The following is an 18,161-nucleotide window of genomic DNA, read 5'->3' as shown; positions in this document are numbered from 1 at the left end:
AAACTAGTTTTAATGACTCCAACCTAAGTGTATGTAAACTTTCGACTTCAACTGTATGTGTGTCCAATGGAGAAAAAAATAATCAAATTAAGACTGACAAATGCCATAGATATTCACTATTATCTACATAAAATCAATTGGGGCCTACAGTGCATTTGGAAAGTATTCAGACCCCTTGATTTTTTCCAAATTTTGTTATGTTACAGCCTTATTCTAAAATGGATTAAATTGTTTTTTTCCCCTCATCAATCTACACACAATACCCCATAATGACAAAGCAAAAACAGCTTTTTACATAATTATTCAGACCCTTTACTCAGGACTTTGTTGAAGCACCTTTGGCAGCGATTACAGCCTCGAGTCTTCTTGGGTATGACGCTACAAGCTTGGCACACCTGTATTTGGGGAGTTTCTCCCATTCTTCTCTGCAGATCCTCTCAAGCTCTGTTGAGAGGATCGTCGCTGCACAGCTATTTTCAGGTTTCTCGAGAGATGTTCGATCAGGTTCAAGTCCAGGCTCTGGCTGGGCCACTCAAGGACATTCAGAGACTTGTCCCGAAGCCACTCCTGCATTGTCTTGACTGTGTGCTTAGGGTCGTTGTCCTGTTGGAAGCTGAACCTTCGCCCCAGTCTGAGGTCCTGAGCACTCTGGAGCAGGTTTTCATCAAGGATCGCTCTGTACTTTGCTCCGTTAATCTTTTCCTCGATCCTGACTAGTCTCCCAGTCCCTGCCGCTGAAAAACATCCCCACAGCATGATGCTGCCACCACCATGCTTCACCATAAGGATGGTGCCAGGTTTCCTCCAGACATGGCACTTTCATCAGAGCAGAGAATCTTGTTTCTCATGGTCTGAGAGTCCTTTATGTGCCTTTTGGCAAACTCCAAGCGGGTCTTTTACTGAGGAGAGGCTTCTGTCTGGCCACTCTACCATAAAGGCCTGATTGGTGGAGTGCTGCAGAGATGGTTGTCCTTCTGGAAGGTTCTCCCATCTCCACAGAGGAACTCTGGAGCTCTGTCAGAGTGACCATCGGGTTCTTGTTCACCTCCCTGACCAAGGCCCTTCTCCCCCGATTGCTCAGTTTGGCCAGACGGCCAGCTCTAGGAAGAGTATTGGTGGTTCCAAACTTCTTCCATTTAAGAATGATGGAGGCCACTGTGTTCTTCGGGACCTTCAATGCTGCAGACATTTTTTGGTACCCTTCCCCAGATCTTTGCCTCGACGCAGTCCTGTCTCAGAGCTCTACGGACAATTCCTTCGACCTCATGGCTTGGTTTTTGCTCTGACATGCACTGTCAACTGTGGGACCTTAAATAGACAGTGACTTTCCAAATCCTGTCCAATCAATTGAATTTACCACAGGTGGACTCCAATCAAGTTGTAGAAACATCTCAAGGATGATCAATGGAAACCGGATGCACCTGAGCTCAATTTCGAGTCTCATAGCAAAGGGTCTGAAGACTTATGTAAATAAGGTATTTCTGTTTTTTATTTTTAATACATTTGCTAAAATGTCTAAAAACCTGTTTTTGCTTTGTCATTATGGGATATTGTGTGTAGATTGATGAGATTGTAAAAAAAAAAATCAATTTTAGAATAAGGCTGTAACGTAACAAAATGTGGAAAAAGTCAAGGGGTCTGAATATTTCCGAATTGCACTGTATCTGTCCTCTCCATATTCGGTGCTGAGCTCCCAGAGGTGACTGTAACACTGAAGTACAAGCTGGCAGTCACAGATAGAAACGTCAAGGGGAAGAAGATGCGTGGCACAATATTCCACAGTTCAAATCAAATCAAATTGTATTTGCTACATGCGCCGAATACAACAGGTGTAGACCTTACAGTGAAATGCTTACTTACAAGCCCTTAACCAACAATGCCGTTTTAAGAAAAATAAGTGTTAAGTAAAAAATGGATGAGAAAAAAATTAAATAATTAAAGAGCAGCAGTAAAATAAAGTAAATGCAGGCAGGCTATATACAGGGGGTACCGGTACAGAGTCAATGTGCAGGGGCACAGGTTAGTCGAGATAATTGAGGTAATATGTACATATGGGTAGAGTTAAAGTGACTATGCATAGATAATAAACAGAGAGTAGCAGCAGCGTAAAAGAGGGGGTCGGGTGGGGTGGGGTGGGGTGGGGGGGACAGTGCACATAGTCTGGGTAGCCATGATTAGCTGTTCAGGAGTCTTATTGCTTGGGGGTAGAAGCTGTTAAGAAGCGTTTTGGACCTAGACTTGGCGCTCCGGTACCGCTTGCCATGCGTTAGCAGAGAGAACAGTCTATGACTAGGGTGGCTGGAGTCTTTGACAATTTTTAGGGCCTTCCTCTGACACCGCCTGGTATAGAGGTCCTGGATGGCAGGAAGCTTGGCCCCAATGATGTACTGGGCCATACGCACTACCCTCTGTAGGACACCAAGGAACTTGAAGCTCTCAACCTGTTCCACTACAGCCCTGTCAAAGAGAATGGGGGAGTGCTCAGTCCTCTTTTTATTCCTGTAGTCCACAATCACCTCCTTTGTCTTGATCACGTTGAGCGAGAGGTTGTTATCCTGGCACCACACGGCCAGGTCTCTGACCTCCTCCCTATAGGCTGTCTCATCGTTTTCGGTGATCAGACCTACCACTGTTGTGTCATCGGCAAACTTAATGATGGTGTTGGAGTCGTGCCTGGCCATGCAGTCATGGGTGAACAGGGAGTACAGATGGGGACTGAGCATGCACCCCTGTGGGGCCACCATGTTGAGGATCAGCGTGGCAGATGTGTTGTTACCTACCCTTACCACCTGGGGGTGGCCCATCAGGAAGTCCAAGTGTTTAGTCCCAGGGTCCTTAGCTTAGCGATGAGCTTTGAGGGCACTATGGTGTTGAACGCTGAGCTGTGGTCAATGAATAGTATTCTCATGTAGGTGTTCTACTTGTCCAGGTGGGAAAGGGCAGTGTGGAGTGCAATAGAGATTGCATCCTCTGTGGATCTGTTGGGGCGGTATGCAAATTAGAGTGGGTCTAGGGTTTCTGGGATAATGGTGTTGATGTGAGCCATGACCAGCCTTTCAAAGCACTTCATGGCTACAGACGTGAGTGCAACGGGTCGGTAGTCATTTAGGCAGGTTATCTTAGCAAAATATTCCAATAGCTTAGCATCTGCGTCATCTGACCACTTCCTTATTAACTGAGTCACTGGTGCTTCCTGCTTTAGTTTTTGCTTATAATCAGGAGGATAGAATTATGGTCAGATTTGCCAAATGAAGGGCGAGGGAGAGCTTTGTACGCGTCTCTGTGTGTTGAGTAATGGTGGTCAAGAGTATTTTTTTTCTCTGGTTGCACATTTAACATGCTGGTAGAAATTAGGTAGAACGGATTTATGTTTCCCTGCATTAAAGTCCCCGGTCACTAGGAGCGCTGCCTCTGGATGAGCGTTTTCCTGTTTGCTTATGGCCTTATACAGCTCACTGAGTGCAGTCTCAGTGCCAGCATCGGTTTGTGGTGGTAAATAGACAGCTAAGAAAAATATAAATGAAAACTCTCTTGGTAAATAGTGTGGTCTACAGCTTATCATGAGATACTCTACCTCAGGCGAGAATAATATAGAGACTTCCTTAATATCAGATTTCGTGCACCAGCTGTTGTTTACAAATATACACAGACCGCCACCCCTTGTCTTACCGGAGTCAGCCGTTCTATCCTGCCGATGTAGCGTATATCCCGCCAGCTGTATGTTTTAAATGTCATCGTTCAGCCACGACTCGTGAAACATAAGATATTGTCGTTTTTAATGTCCCGTTGGTAGGTTATCCTTGATCGTAGCTCGTCTATTTTGTTATCCAATGATTGTGCGTTGGCTAATAGGACTGATGGAAGAGGCAGATTACTCGCTCGCCGTCGGATCCTTACATGGCACCCCGACCTACGTCCACGATATCTCCGTCTCTTTCTCATGCGAATGACGGGGATTTGGGCCTTGTTGTAATAGCAGAATTGGTTACAGTGTTTCTAGTTGTTTCAAGTTGGCCGTTCCAGGTAAAAGAAACCACAGTGTTCTAATTTTGCCATTTTGCCAAGGTTAGTAATATTGTAACTAACTAACATGCCTTGCTTTGAATGTTTATTCACAGACTTGAGTCTATGGAAAATGGTATGCTGCAAGTCCAGATGACCATCCCGGCCCTGAGTTCAGATGCCTCTGCTACTGCAACCCTGAAGAACACAGATAGTCTAGTCATGTAATTAGAGACAGCAGTCAACATTCAAGAGTCTAACTCTGTGCAAAAAGTCATTGTGAGATATGGTAAGTGTCAGACAGCTTTTTCTCTGTGATGTTTGACCTGACAAAGTCAATAACAAAATGTAACTGCAAACAGTAATGGTTAAAGTCTTACATCTGGTTTTCCCATAAAAATGACAACAAGTTTGAGGTGGAGATGAAGTCCGATCTGAACTCTGAGATCCAAAAACTCATCCCAAACACAGAAGATTACCAGAGGCAGCTACAAATGCAACATTTGACTGGACAAGGTTGCTGGAAGAAACAAGAGGAGCCTCGCTGAACTCACTCTGCCAACGTGCCTGAGAATCTGTTCCTTCAATCGTAAGTATCTGACAATTCACATATTAAATGGGGTTGGGGTTATTTCCATGTCAATCCATTCAATTCAGGAGATAAAATCCCAATTTAATAATGGCAAAGTGTCAGGGGAAAACAGAATAAATTCTTCACTAATGACAATAAATTAATTTGTCACTTTCTTGTTTTTTTGTTTTTACAACAGTGACAGCCATTACAAAAAAAGATTGCAGTTTTAAAACTGCAGTAAAAGTGCAGGAACTGCAATTGACTGTGGTATTTTGGACGCAGTGATTGCAGAATAACTCAAGTGTACTGCAGTTATACTGCACTGTAACTGCAGTTACACTGCAAACTTACTGCAGTAAAAAACTGTGTTATTTTGGACACAGTATTTGCAGCATACTGCAGTTATACTGCATTCTAACTACAGTTATAATACAGTGTACTGCAGTTATACTGCACTCTGACTGCAATCTTTTTTCGTAAGGGAGTTTATTCAGATACCAGCTCAACCAGAACAAAATGTCTGTCTCCCTTGTTGTGCCTTTGGGAGGAAATTCCTCTGAAGAGCTAAACTTTCCCACTACCCTGTCCATTACTGCAATCGATGTTACTGAAATAGGTTGGATGATTCCTGCCAATGAGATCCAAATCCCAAATTTCATCATACCTCGCTCTTTTGACTTCTTGCTGCCCTTGCTTGGCTTTGCTGAGGTGACCTCCGAAGTGATCAGCAACTTCTACAACTGGGAGGTATCCATCTCTGGGGGACACAACACTGTTGATGTTCCCAGCTATATTGCTCATTATAAACTGGGTGGTTCGAGCCCTGAATGCTGATTGGCTGACAGCTGTGGTATATATCAGACCGTATACCACGGGTATGACAAACCTTTTATTTTTACTGCAATTATTACATTGATAACCAGTTGATAATAGCAATAAGGCAGCTCAGGGGTTTGTGATATATGGCCAATATACCACGACTAAGGGCTGTGTCCAGGCACTCCACGTTGCGTCGTGCATAAAAACAGCTCTTAGCCGTGGTATTGTAACGTATATGCCGAGCGTCAGAAAGCAGGTGCAGAAGGAGAGTTTAATACTGAACAGACACAAAATAACAAACATGGGAAGCGTACTGAACGTGAGAGAAAACCAATAACACCTAAGGACTGATGACGACTGAGGGCTAAATAAAGGGGGAGTAATCAGGGTATTGATAAAGTCCAGGTGTGCCTAATGATGGGACGCAGGTGTGCGTAATGATGGTTGCCAGGTGTGCGTAATGATGAGTTGCCAGGACCGGTGGTTAGTAAACCGGCGACGTTGAGCGCCGGAGCGGTGGAGCGGGAGTAGACGTGACAGGTATATTGGCCTTATTGCTTAAATATAAAGTCATGGCTCAGTCCCCTGTTAGCCCGCTCTCCTACAGACTTGAAGGTAAACTTTGCTTATCTTTCCACATTTAATTAAATGTATATTTACCACATAGATTTAAGAATATAGAAGATAAATATACACTGCTCAAAAAAATAAAGGGAACACTTAAACAACACAATGTAACTCCAAGTCAATCACACTTCTGTGAAATCAAACTGTCCACTTAGGAAGCAACACTGATTGACAATACATTTCACATGCTGTTGTGCAAATGGAATAGACAACAGGTGGAAATTGTAGGCAATTAGCAAGACACCCCCAATAAAGAACTGGTTTTGCAGGTGGTGACCACAGACCACTTCTCAGTTCCTATGCTTCCTGGCTGATGTTTTGGTCACTTTTGAATGCTGGCGGTGCTTTCACTCTAGTGGTAGCATGAGACGGAGTCTACAACCCACACAAGTGGCTCAGGTAGTGCAGCTCATCCAGGATGGCACATGAATGCGAGCTGTGGCAAGAAGGTTTGCTGTGTCTGTCAGCGTAGTGTCCAGAGCATGGAGGCGCTACCAGGAGACAGGCCAGTACATCAGGAGACGTGGAGGAGGCCGTAGGAGGGCAACAACCCAGCAGCAGGACCGCTACCTCCGCCTTTGTGCAAGGAGGAGCAGGAGGAGCACTGCCAGAGCCCTGCAGAATGACCTCCAGCAGGCCACAAATGTGCATGTGTCTGCTCAAACGGTCAGAAACAGACTCCATGAGGGTGGTATGAGGGCCAGACGTCCACAGGTGGGGGTTGTGCTTACAGCCCAACACTGTGCAGGACGTTTGGCATTTGCCAGAGAACACCAAGATTGGCAAATTCACCACTGGCGCCCTGTGCTCTTCACAGATGAAAGCAGGTTCACACTGAGCTCATGTGACAGATGTGACAGAGTCTGGAGACGCCGTGGAGAACGTTCTGCTGCCTGCAACATCCTCCAGCATGACCTTGAAAGAGAAACTGATTATTTTGACACAAGTATGATGTGACACTGGAAGACTTGGAGGCCTCTGTGGGGAATCTAAAGGTGAACCTGATGACCTGATGGCTACAGTCAGGGGCAGCATTGAAAGCGGAGACTTGTCAGACGTAATTTCAAATGCCATTCCTCTCACAAATTGGAAATCAGCTGAAGGACTTTGATTACCAATTTAATATCAGAGAGATAATTGTCTGAGCCATTGATGCAATTGAGGATGTCATCAGAAAGATTGATCTACAGAAGCTAGGCGGCAGCAGTGTTGCGTGGTTGGGGGACATTGATCTGAGGAGATGGCCAGGGTCCTTGAATCTATGAAGGATGTAATTGTCAACTGGATTGAAGAATATGAAATTGCAGACAGTACTCAATGCTGTGTATTCTGTGAGATCTGCTTCTCAGGTATGATTTTGACAAGATGATTAAAGTGTTCATGGATCAGACTGTAGTACTCATTAAGGAATTCAGAATCCAAGAAACTGTGCAATCGCTGGTTGATGCCTTGAGATCTATACACTTTGAAGTCATGTATGACAAAGTTATGCAACTACTGGATGGGGCTGTAAGTCAGTTAAAATCAACTGTCTTCAAGCAAAGCATTGATGAACTGAATGAATACATTTCTGCAGCCATCAAAACCATAAAGGAATTTGACTAAAATGTGTTTGTTGACGATGCTAACCAGAAGATCAGAGAACTAACAAGTTATGTTAATAATCAGATTGAAGCATATGGAACCGCTCCTCCGGAGAATCTTCAAATACTTAAAGATGATGACGGATGTGATTGATACTACAGCCTTCGATGATATAAAGACAATTAAACAGCAAGCCTTTCAAGACATGAGAGATAGTCATTGGCATTAACATTAGAGAGGATATACTCATCTATCTTCAAAGGGCAAGTGACTCCTACACCAACAAGGTCGCCTACATTTCTGTTCAGTTCAACAAACTGATTGAGAAAATACGCAAGGTGGCCAAGGACCAAGATATATTAAACCAGATCAGTCAGGCTGTGGATTGTGTTCTGGTTGAGATTCCCTCTTTTGTAGTGCCTCTCTCACTGACCTCGTCATTCCCACCATCCAAATCAACTTGAACTGAACAGGCTGTGTCACGCCCTGACATTGAGATCTCTAGTTGGGTTGGTCAGGGTGTGAAATCTAATTTATATATTTCTATGTTGGTCGGGTGTGGTTCCCAATCAGAGGCAGCTGTCGGTCGTTGTCTCTGATTGGGGATCATACTTAGGCAGCCATGTTGCCTACCTTAGTTGTGGGATCTTGTTTCTGTTTGGCTTGTTTGATGTTTAGCCTCTTGAACTTCACGTTCTGTTGGATTTTGCTATTTTGTCTGTGTTTATAAAATTAAACGACTATGTACGCATACCACGCTGCACCTTGGACCGATCCTTTACACAACGAACGTGACAGGCAGCAGGACATAAGCATTCCGGCCCAAATCTCAGTTCCTGAGTTCACCATTCGAAGTTCTTACACTGTCCCAGCCATGACCATAGATTTTGAGGAAATCAAAGAAAAGATAATTGCATTCATTGACCAGGTCAGACAATATGAGGTTTCAATGCCTCCACCCGAGGCCATCTTTGAAGACTTGAGAGCACTTTACCTATCTGACCTCCCAGACCTGACCTACAGTTGAAGTCGGAAGTGTACATACACCTTAGCCAAATATATTTAAACTCAGTTTTTCACAATTCCTGACATTTAATCCAGTACAAATTCCCTGTCTTAGGTCAGTTAGGATCACCACTTTATTTTAAGAATGTGAAATGTCAGAATAATAGTAGAGAGAATTATTTATTCCAGCTTTTATTTCCTCCATCACATTCCCAGTGGGTCAGAAGTTTACATACACTCAATTAGTATTTGGTAGCATTGCCTTTAAATTGTTTAACTTGGGTCAAACGTTTTGGGTAGCCTTCCACAAGCTTCCCACAATACGTTGGGTGAATTTTGGCCCATTCCTCCTGACAGAGCTGGTGTAACTGAGTTAGGTTTGTAGGCCTCCTTGCTCAAACACGCTTTTTCAGTTCTGCCCACAAATTTTCTATAGGATTGAGGTCAGGGCTTTGTGATGGCCACTCCAATACCTTGACATTGTTGTCATTCAGCCATTTTGCCACAACTTTGGAAGTATGCTTGGGGTCATTGTCCATTTGGAAGACCCATTTGCGACCAAGCTTTAACTTCCTGACTGATGTCTTGAGATGTTGCTTCAATATATCCACATAATTTTCCTTCCTCATGATGCCATCTATTTTGTGAAGTGCACCAGTCCCTTCTGCAGCAAAGCACCCCCACAGCATGATGCTGCCACCCCCGTACTTCACGGTTGGGATGGTGTTCTTCGGCTTGCAAGCACCCCCCTTTTTCCTCCAAACATAACAATGGTCATTATGGCCAAACAGTTCTATTTTTGTTTCATCAGACCAGAGGACATTTCTCCAAAAAGTACAATCTTTGTCCCCATGTGCAGTTGCAAACCGTAGTCTGGCTTTTTTATGGCGGTTTTGGAGCAGTGGCTTCTTCCTTGCTGAGCAGCCTTTCAGGTTATGTCGATATAGGACTTGTTTTACTGTGGATATAGATACTTTTGTACCTGTTTCCTCCAGCATCTTCACAAGGTCCTTTTGTCAAGTGTCAATATGCAGCGATAGGACGGAGTCAGGCACAGGACACAGAACTGAGTAAACAACGTACTTTACTCGAAAAATAAACAACACTAATTTCCACGCAGGGAAAACACACCAGCTCACATAAGTCTTAGACACAAAACAAAGAACAAACACGCACAAAACCATGTGGGAACCAGAGGGTTAAATAGGGAAATAAAATAATGAAATGGGAACCAGGTGTGTACAATCAAGACAAAACAAATGGAAAAAGAAACGTAGATCGGTGGCAGCCAGAAAGCCAGTGACGACGACCGCCGAACGCCGCCCGAACAAGGAGAGGCACCAACTTCAGCGGAAGTCATAGTGCCTCTCCTTGTAGTGCCGGAGAGGCACCCCGTAGTGCCGGAAGACGTGGGTAAACAGGGCCTCCGCAGTCTGTAGGGCTGTAGGGAGACTGGGCAAAGGAAGGAGATGGCAGGACTTAGAAAACCGAGCCACAACGACCAGGATCGTGGTGTTACTTCGTGACGGAGGAAGATCCGTCACGAAGTCCACCGATAGGTGTGACCACGGCCATTGTGGAACGGGTAGGGGTTGTAATTTCCCTCTGGGCAGGTGTCTAGGTGCCTTGCACTGGGCGCACACCGAGCAGGAGGAAACATAAACACTCATGTCCTTAGCTAAAGTGGGCCACCAGTACTTCCCACTAAGACCGATGTGCACTGTCCGACCGATGCCAGGATGACCAGAGGAGGGTGACGTGTGAGCCCAACAGATCAATCGATCGCGGACATCAAACGGAATGTACAGACGCCCAACTGGACACTGGGTGGGAGTGGGCTCCGTACGTAACGCCCGCTCGATGTCCGCGTCAACCTCCCATACCACCGGTGCCACCAGGCAAGAAGCCGGAAGTATGGGAGTGGGATCCGTGGACCGCTCCTCTGTGTCATACATCCGGGACAGTGCGTCTGCCTTAGCGTTCTGGGAACCTGGTCTGTAGGATAGGGTGAAACAAAACAGATGAAAAACATGGCCCACCTTGCCTGGCGAGGGTTCAGTATCCTCGCCACCCGGATGTACTACAGATTGCGGTGGTCAGTCCAAACGAGGAAAGGGTGTTTAGCCCCCTCAAGCCAATGCCTCCACGCCTTCAGAGCCTTAACAACAGCTAACAGCTCCCGGTCCCCCACATCATAGTTTCGCTCCGCCGGGCTGAGCTTCTTTAAAAAGAAAGCACAGGGGCTGGGCTTTGGTGGCGTACCCGAGCGCTGAGACAGCACAGCTCCTATCCCAGCCTCGGACGCGTCCACCTATACTATGAATGCCAAGGAGGGATCAGGATGAGCCAGCACGGGAGCCGAGGTAAACAGAGCCTTCAGGTGACCAAACGCCCTGTCCGCCCCAGCGGTCATTCTCCATCTCCACCCCTGACGCGGACAGGCGGTACCCTAGGAAGGAGACGGACTGTTGGAAGAACAGACATTTCTCAGCCTTGACGTACAGGTCATGCTCCAACAGTTGACCAAGCACCTTGCGCACCAGGGACACATGCTCGGCGCGTGTAGCAGAGTATATTAGAATGTCATCGATATACACCACTACACCCTGCCCGTGCAGGTCCCTGAAAATCTCGTCTACGAAGGATTGGAAGACTGATGGAGCATTCATCAACCCGTACAGCATGACGAGGTACTCATAGTGCCCAGAGGTGGTACTAAAGGCCGTCTTCCACTCATCCCCCTCCCGGATACGCACCAGGTTGTAAGCGCTCCTGAGATCCAATTTGGTGAAGAAGCGCGCCCCGTGCAATGACTCTGTCACACTGGCTATGAGAGGCAGTGGGTAACTGTACTTCACAGTGATCTGATTTAGACCTCGATAGTCAATGCACGGGCGTAAACCTCCATCCTTCTACTTCACAAAAAAGAAACTTGAGGAGGCAGGTGAAGTGGTAGGCCGAATGTATCCCTGTCCCAGAGATTCTGAGACATATGTTTCCATAGCAGCCGTCTCCTCCTGTGACAGAGGATACACGTGACTCCTGGGAAGTGCTGCGCCTACCTGGAGATTTATCGCACAATCCCCCTGTCGATGGGGTGGTAGTTGAGTCGCCTTCTTTTTACAGAAGGCGAGAGCCAAATCGGCATATTCGGGGGGAATGTGCATAGTGGAGACCTGGTTTGGACTCTCCACCGTAGTTGCACCTATGGAAACACCTACACACCTCCCTGAGCACTGACGTGAACATCCCTTGAGAGCCCTCTGTTGCCACGAAATAGTGGGGTCATGAGAGGCCAACCAGGGAAGCCCCAATACCACAGGAAACGCAGGAGAATCGATCAGGAAGAGACTAATTCTCTCCTCATGACCCTCCTGCGTTTTCATACATAGTGGAGCTGTGACCTCCCTAATCAGGCCCGACCCTAAAGGACGACTATCTAAGGCATGTACAGGGAAGGGCACATCAACAGGAACAATTGGGATCCCTAATCTACGTGCAAATGAACGGTCAATATAGTTCCCAGCTGCGCCTGAATCTACTAGCGCCTTATGCTGGGAATACGGGGAAAACTCAGGAAATTCTATGCATACATACATGTGCGCAACAGGGAGCTACTCACCTGGGATGATCCACCAGTGCCCTGCCTGCTGCCTCGACTCCCTGGGGAACCTCCCCAGCACCGACCAGCAGTGTGACCTCTGCGGCCACAGTTGGTGCAGGAAACGGCCCCCCTTCAAGCAGCACCTCCGAGCTCCATAGGGGTAGGGTCAGAGGTGCTGGGGGATGGAATGGACAGACCCTGACCCGGACGTCCGCGGGTGGCCAACAAGTTATCCAGCCGTATAGATAAATCCACCAGCTGGTCGAGGGTAAGAATGGTGTCCCTGCATGCCAGCTCCCGACGAACGTCCTCACGTAGACTACACCGGTAATGGTCGATCAGGGCCCTCTCATTCCATCCCGCGCTGGAAGCCAAGGTCCTGAAGTCCAGTGCGAAGTCCTGTGCGCTCCTCTTCCCCTATCTGAGGTGGAACAAGCGTTCCCCCACCGCTCTCCCCTCAGGTGGTTGATCGAAGACCGCCCGGAAGCGGCGGGTGAAATCCTCATAGCGAACCAACGCTGCGTCTAGTCCCCCCCATTCGGCATTGGCCCACTCAAGCGCTCTCCCCGACAGACAGGAGATGAGGGCGGACACACTCTCGTATCCTGAGGGAGCCGGGTGGATGGTTGCCAGGTAGAGCTCCACCTGGAGCAGGAACCCCTGGCACCGGGCAGCCGTCCCATCATATGCCCTCGGGAGCGAGAGCCGAATCCCACTGGGTCCAGGTGACGGAGGGGTGGACATCGGTGTGGGTTGATCTGAAGTTGATGGGGTTGTGGGAAAACCCCCTCTCTACATCGCTCCATGGTCTGCATCACGTGATCCATGGCTGTGCCAAGATTCTGGAGCATCGTCGCGTGCTGCTGGACGCGCTTCTCCACTGGTACTGGAGGACTGGATGCACCTGCTGACTCCATATGTGGTGCGTGTTTCTGTCAATGTGCAGCGGTAGGACGGAGTCAGGCGCAGGACACAGAACTGAGTAAACGACGTACTTTACTCAAAAAATAAACAACACTAATTTCCACGCAGGGAAAACACACCAGCTCACATAAGTCTTAGACACAAAACAAAGAACAAACACGCACAAAACCATGTGGGAACCAGAGGGTTAAATAGGGAAATAAAATAATGTAATGGGAACCAGGTGTGTACAATCAAGACAAAACAAATGGAAAAAGAAACGTAGATCGGTGGCAGCTAGAAAGCCGGTGACGACGACCGCCGAACGCTGCCCGAACAAGGAGAGGCACCAACTTCGGCAGAAGTTGTGACACCTTTGCTGTTGTTCTGAGATTGATTTGCACTTTTCGCACCTCTAGGAGACAGAACGCATCTCCTTCCTGAGCGGTATGACGGCTGCGTGGTCCCATGGTGTTTATACTTGTGTACTATTGTTTGTACAGATGAACACGGTACCTTCAGGCGTTTGGAAATTGCTCCCAATGATGAACCAGACTTGTTTTTATGAGGTCTTGGCTGATTTCTTTTGATTTTCCCATGATGTCAAGCAGAGGCACTGAGTTTGAAGGTAGGCCTTGAAATACATCCACAGGTACACCTCCAGTTGACTCAAATTATGTCAATTAGCCTATCAGAAGCTTCTAAAGCCATGACATCATTTTCTGGAATTTTCCAAGCTGTTTAAAGGCACAGTGAACTTAGTGTATGTAAACTTCTGACCCACTGGAATTGTGATACAGTGAATTATAAGTGAAATAATCTGTCTGTAAACAATTGATGGAAAAATGACTTCTGTCATGCACAAAGTAGATGTCCTAACCGACTTGCCAAAACTATAGTTTGTTAACAAGACATTTGTGGAGTGGTTGAAAACCAACCGACCGAAGTGTACGTAAACTTCTGACTTCAACTGTATGCAAAAAAAATCTAACTAAATGTTCCATAATCTTTCAGGGTATATCATCATACGTTGAATGTGGATATCACCAGCCCAACCTATGTTGATGTGAGCTTCTGCGATGCTTCCCGCAAGGATGTCATCACCACCTCCATGGCTTCCCCATTGGTTGATTTCCTCGTATTCCTTCCTATACGGAGGTCACCTTCACAGGTGTACAGAAAAGTGTTCAGCTGCTACCTGGTAAGAAACACCTGAAATATACTGTACATACTACACACCTCTTTCCTATAAATTGTCATACTAAAAGCTTAGAGTTTTCTCGATGTTATTTTTTATGGACACATTACATTGCATTATTTTTGCCTTAATTAGTGTTTATACTGAAAGTATGAGATGACAATTCTGATCGCCTCTTGTTCCTTATCTATCCAGTCTAACCCCGACAAGGATACGGACATTGTGAGTGTCAAAGCCACTCTGAAGAACTCTGAGAAGTTGAGTTTCCAGGTTGCCTGGAACATGGATACCATGCATTCCACCATTGAAGGGCTCAAAGAACGGATGACTGCCATCACAGATGTGCTGCTCAAGTTCATAAACAAGTATCACACCACTCACTTTGGCTTCGATGTAAACCGTGCCTCCATGAAGCTGAATAACTCTGTCTCCAACATCATTGAAAGAGCCTATCATGAGGTCCCAATGGGTCTCGATACACTACAGGATTTTATGAGAGAGATGTTTAGGAATGCAGCTGACAACATACTGTCTATCAACATCACTGAAATGAGTGACAAGTATACCACTAGGTTTTCAGTTCTTACGTTCTTGCACGAAACCTGAAAGGCCGCTCAGCAAGGAAGAAGCCACTGCTCCAAAACCGCCATAAAAAAAGCCAGACTACGGTTTGCAACTGCACATGGGGACAAAGATCGTACTTTTTGGAGAAATGTCCTCTGGTCTAATGAAACAAAAATAGAACTGTTTGGCCATAATGACCATCGTTAGACCTCCTGTAGCTCAGTTGCTAGAGCATGGCGCTTGCAACGCCAGGGTTGTGGGTTCGTTTCCCACGGGGGGCCAGTATGAAAAATGTATGCACTCACTAACTGTAAGTTGCTCTGGATAAGAGCGTCTGCTAAATGACTAAAATGACTAAAATGTAAAATGTTATGTTTTAAAGGAAAAAGGGGGATGCTTGCAAGCCAAAGAACAACATCCAAACCGTGAAGCACGGGGGTGGCAGCATCATGCTGTGGGGGTGCTTTGCTGCATGAGGGACTGGTGCACTTCACAAAATAGATGGCATCATGAGGAAGGAAAATTATGTGGATATATTGAAGCAGCATCTCGAGACATCAGTCAGGAAGTTAAAGCTTGGTCGCAAATGGGTCTTCCAAATGGACAATGACCCCAAGCATACTTCCAAAGTTGTGGCAAAATGACTTAAGGACAACAAAGTCAAGGTATTGGAGTGGCCATCACAAAGGCCTGACCTCAATCCTATAGAAAATGTGTGGGCAGAACTGAAAAAGCATGTGCGAGCAAGGAGGCCTACAAACCTGACTCAGTTACACCTGCTCTGTCAGGAGGAATGGGCCAAAATTCACCCAACTTATTGTGGGAAGCTTGTGGAAGGCTACCCGAAACGTTTGACCCAAGTTAAACAATTTAAAGGCAATGCTACCAAATTCTAATTGAGTATATTCTTCTGACCCACTGGGAATGTGATGAAAGAAATAAAAGCAGAAAATAAATCATTCTCTCTACTATTATTCTGACATTTCACATTCTTAAAATAAAGTGGTGATCCTAACTGACCTAAGACAGGGAATTTTTGCTAGGATTACATGTCAGGAATTGTGAAAAACTGAGTTTAAATATATTTGGCTAAAGTGTATGTAAGCTTCCGACTTCAACAGTACTTTATGCTTGAGCTGTGACTTTGCTATGGAAAACCAAAAAATATTCTACTAACACATATACATTATGTTTGAGCTGTTATTATACAGTTTATCTCTGTGTTTATTTTATTTTTTAAAGAGCTCCTTTTGTTTTTTAATGCCTGAACCATTAACAATTCATGTAGCATGTTGCTTCTTTTTGATGACCATGTTAATTGAGACAAAAATGTTTTTTTTTACAGCACAACTGTAATACATTGTTCTATTCCAAGCTATGGTCAACAATGCATTCAAGTGGGGTTCTTACATCCCAACAAAGGAAGATGGTTCACACTCATCAAGTACAGACTCCAAGACTCTTCTTTTGTAGGAGCTCAAGGTTGAAATGGTGTGGCCCTTAGATGGCAGGGTAGTCCAACTCATTGGAATATTGATAGTTTTAGAAGTTCAGCTGTCTACAACATAGGAAGCTAAAAGCCTTTGTTTGCTAGGTCCAGTTATTCACCCTTCACCCTGCCTCTTCTCTCCCTCTTGCCCTCCCTTCTTTCTCACTCCAAATATCCCATACAGCCTCTTGCCCTCTTTCATACTGTGTGCCACATTCCCCCTGCTTATTTCCCCTGGTTACCTGGTTGGACACTTAATGCCCCCCACTGCTATTTCATATACTCTCCCAAAGAGGGGCCCATAACAAATGTTGCTAAGCATGGTGGCTGTCACCTGTTTGGAATTCAGGGCTGTGTTGGTCGCCAGAGCGTGCTGCTTTTCCCACAGTAGTCTATCAAAAAGTGTTATGTTTGAGCTTTGCTCAAACGTCAAACTATATGAACATCAACAATATCAAAATATGGAAATGTATTATATCTTATGAATAACTCACATTAGACTAAAAAAAGGTTCAAGATCATCGCTGGAAAGGGGAGCCAGAAAGGATTTAGTTTAGTTTATTAATTCGACCATTTAAAAAAACAAGCAAACATAAAACTTGAAAAAGCCATACATGCACATTAGTAAAATCATTGAGGATAACACACAAAGTCAAGAACTTATTTCCATTGTGTGTGGTCCTCTTGAAACCAGATGGCTAGGCAAGATCGAACACGGTTGAACACAGTATGACAGCGAGATACTAAAACATAAAAACAAAGAAGAAGAACATCTACTCATTGCAGTTACATTGTAGGGTACATTCATATGGGCACAGCAGACATCAAACCGTTTTTCACTTTATTTTTAAAGCTGCCCAGAGAGGATGTCGTTTTTATGAGCAAAGGCAACTCATTCCATTCTGAGGCTCCAGTATACAAGAAAGTACCTTTCCCAGCATTACTCCTGAACCTGTATAAGCACACATTAGCAACACCTGATCTGGTGCTGTGATTGTGTGCATCCCTAACATGGGGAAAGTAATCAGTTAGATATCTGGGCGCAGAACCATAAATACTGTAAACAAAACCCAGTCTTATCTGGGACACCCTAGCCTCAACAGGCAGCCAGTTGAGTTCCTGAAAGCAGCTCCTGCCTATGTGAGTATGTGGACTCACCTTCAATACTACCCTGATCAGCTTATTCTGGGCTATCTGGAGCTTCCCCTTCAGAAGCTTAGATAAGCCCCAAACCAGGAAGTACTACCGTAGTCAAAATGGCATTGAATGAGGGCAGTGGCTAGCACTCTCATGGAGTCCTTATCAAGCAGCATGGACTTTCTAGCCAAAAACGTAGTCCTGGTGTCACGATCGTCGGGAACAGATGAGGACCAAGGCGCAGCGTTGCAGACGAACATACTCTTTATAAGTGATACACGACCAAAACGATAACGTGACAGTCAACGGTCTAACACAAACCAACTAGAACAAGATCCCACAACTAATGTGGGAAAACAGCCTCTATAAGTATGGCTCCCAATCAGAGACAACCATCAACAGCTGACACTCGTTGCCTCTGATTGGGAACCACTCTGGCCAACACAGAAATACAATACATAGAATCCCGACATAGAAACACAACACATAGATCTACACACCCTGGCTCAACATAACAGTGTCCCCAGAGCCAGGGCGTGACACCTGGCATTAACTTTCCCTAGCACTTTAGTGGCCATGCTCACACCTTTTTATTTTTTTATTTTTATTTCACCTTTATTTAACCAGGTAAGCCAGTTGAGAACAAGTTCTCATT

General features: G+C 45.6%; 1 long non-coding RNA gene across 1 annotated transcript; it reads left to right on the top strand.

Annotated features, from left to right (window-relative positions):
* The first annotated feature begins 4,419 nt into the window (after positions 1 to 4,419).
* Positions 4,420 to 14,573, top strand: LOC121538846. Its single transcript, XR_005995255.1, has 3 exons — positions 4,420 to 4,591; positions 14,133 to 14,319; positions 14,512 to 14,573. It is a non-coding gene; the product is annotated as an uncharacterized LOC121538846 (long non-coding RNA).
* Positions 14,574 to 18,161: the final 3,588 nt, after the last annotated feature.

Source organism: Coregonus clupeaformis, chromosome 25 (genome assembly GCF_020615455.1).
Source record: "Coregonus clupeaformis isolate EN_2021a chromosome 25, ASM2061545v1, whole genome shotgun sequence".
Lineage (NCBI taxonomy): Eukaryota > Metazoa > Chordata > Actinopteri > Salmoniformes > Salmonidae > Coregonus > Coregonus clupeaformis.
The sequence above is the reverse complement of the archived record's forward strand: the minus strand, read 5'-3'. Positions and strand labels throughout refer to the sequence as shown.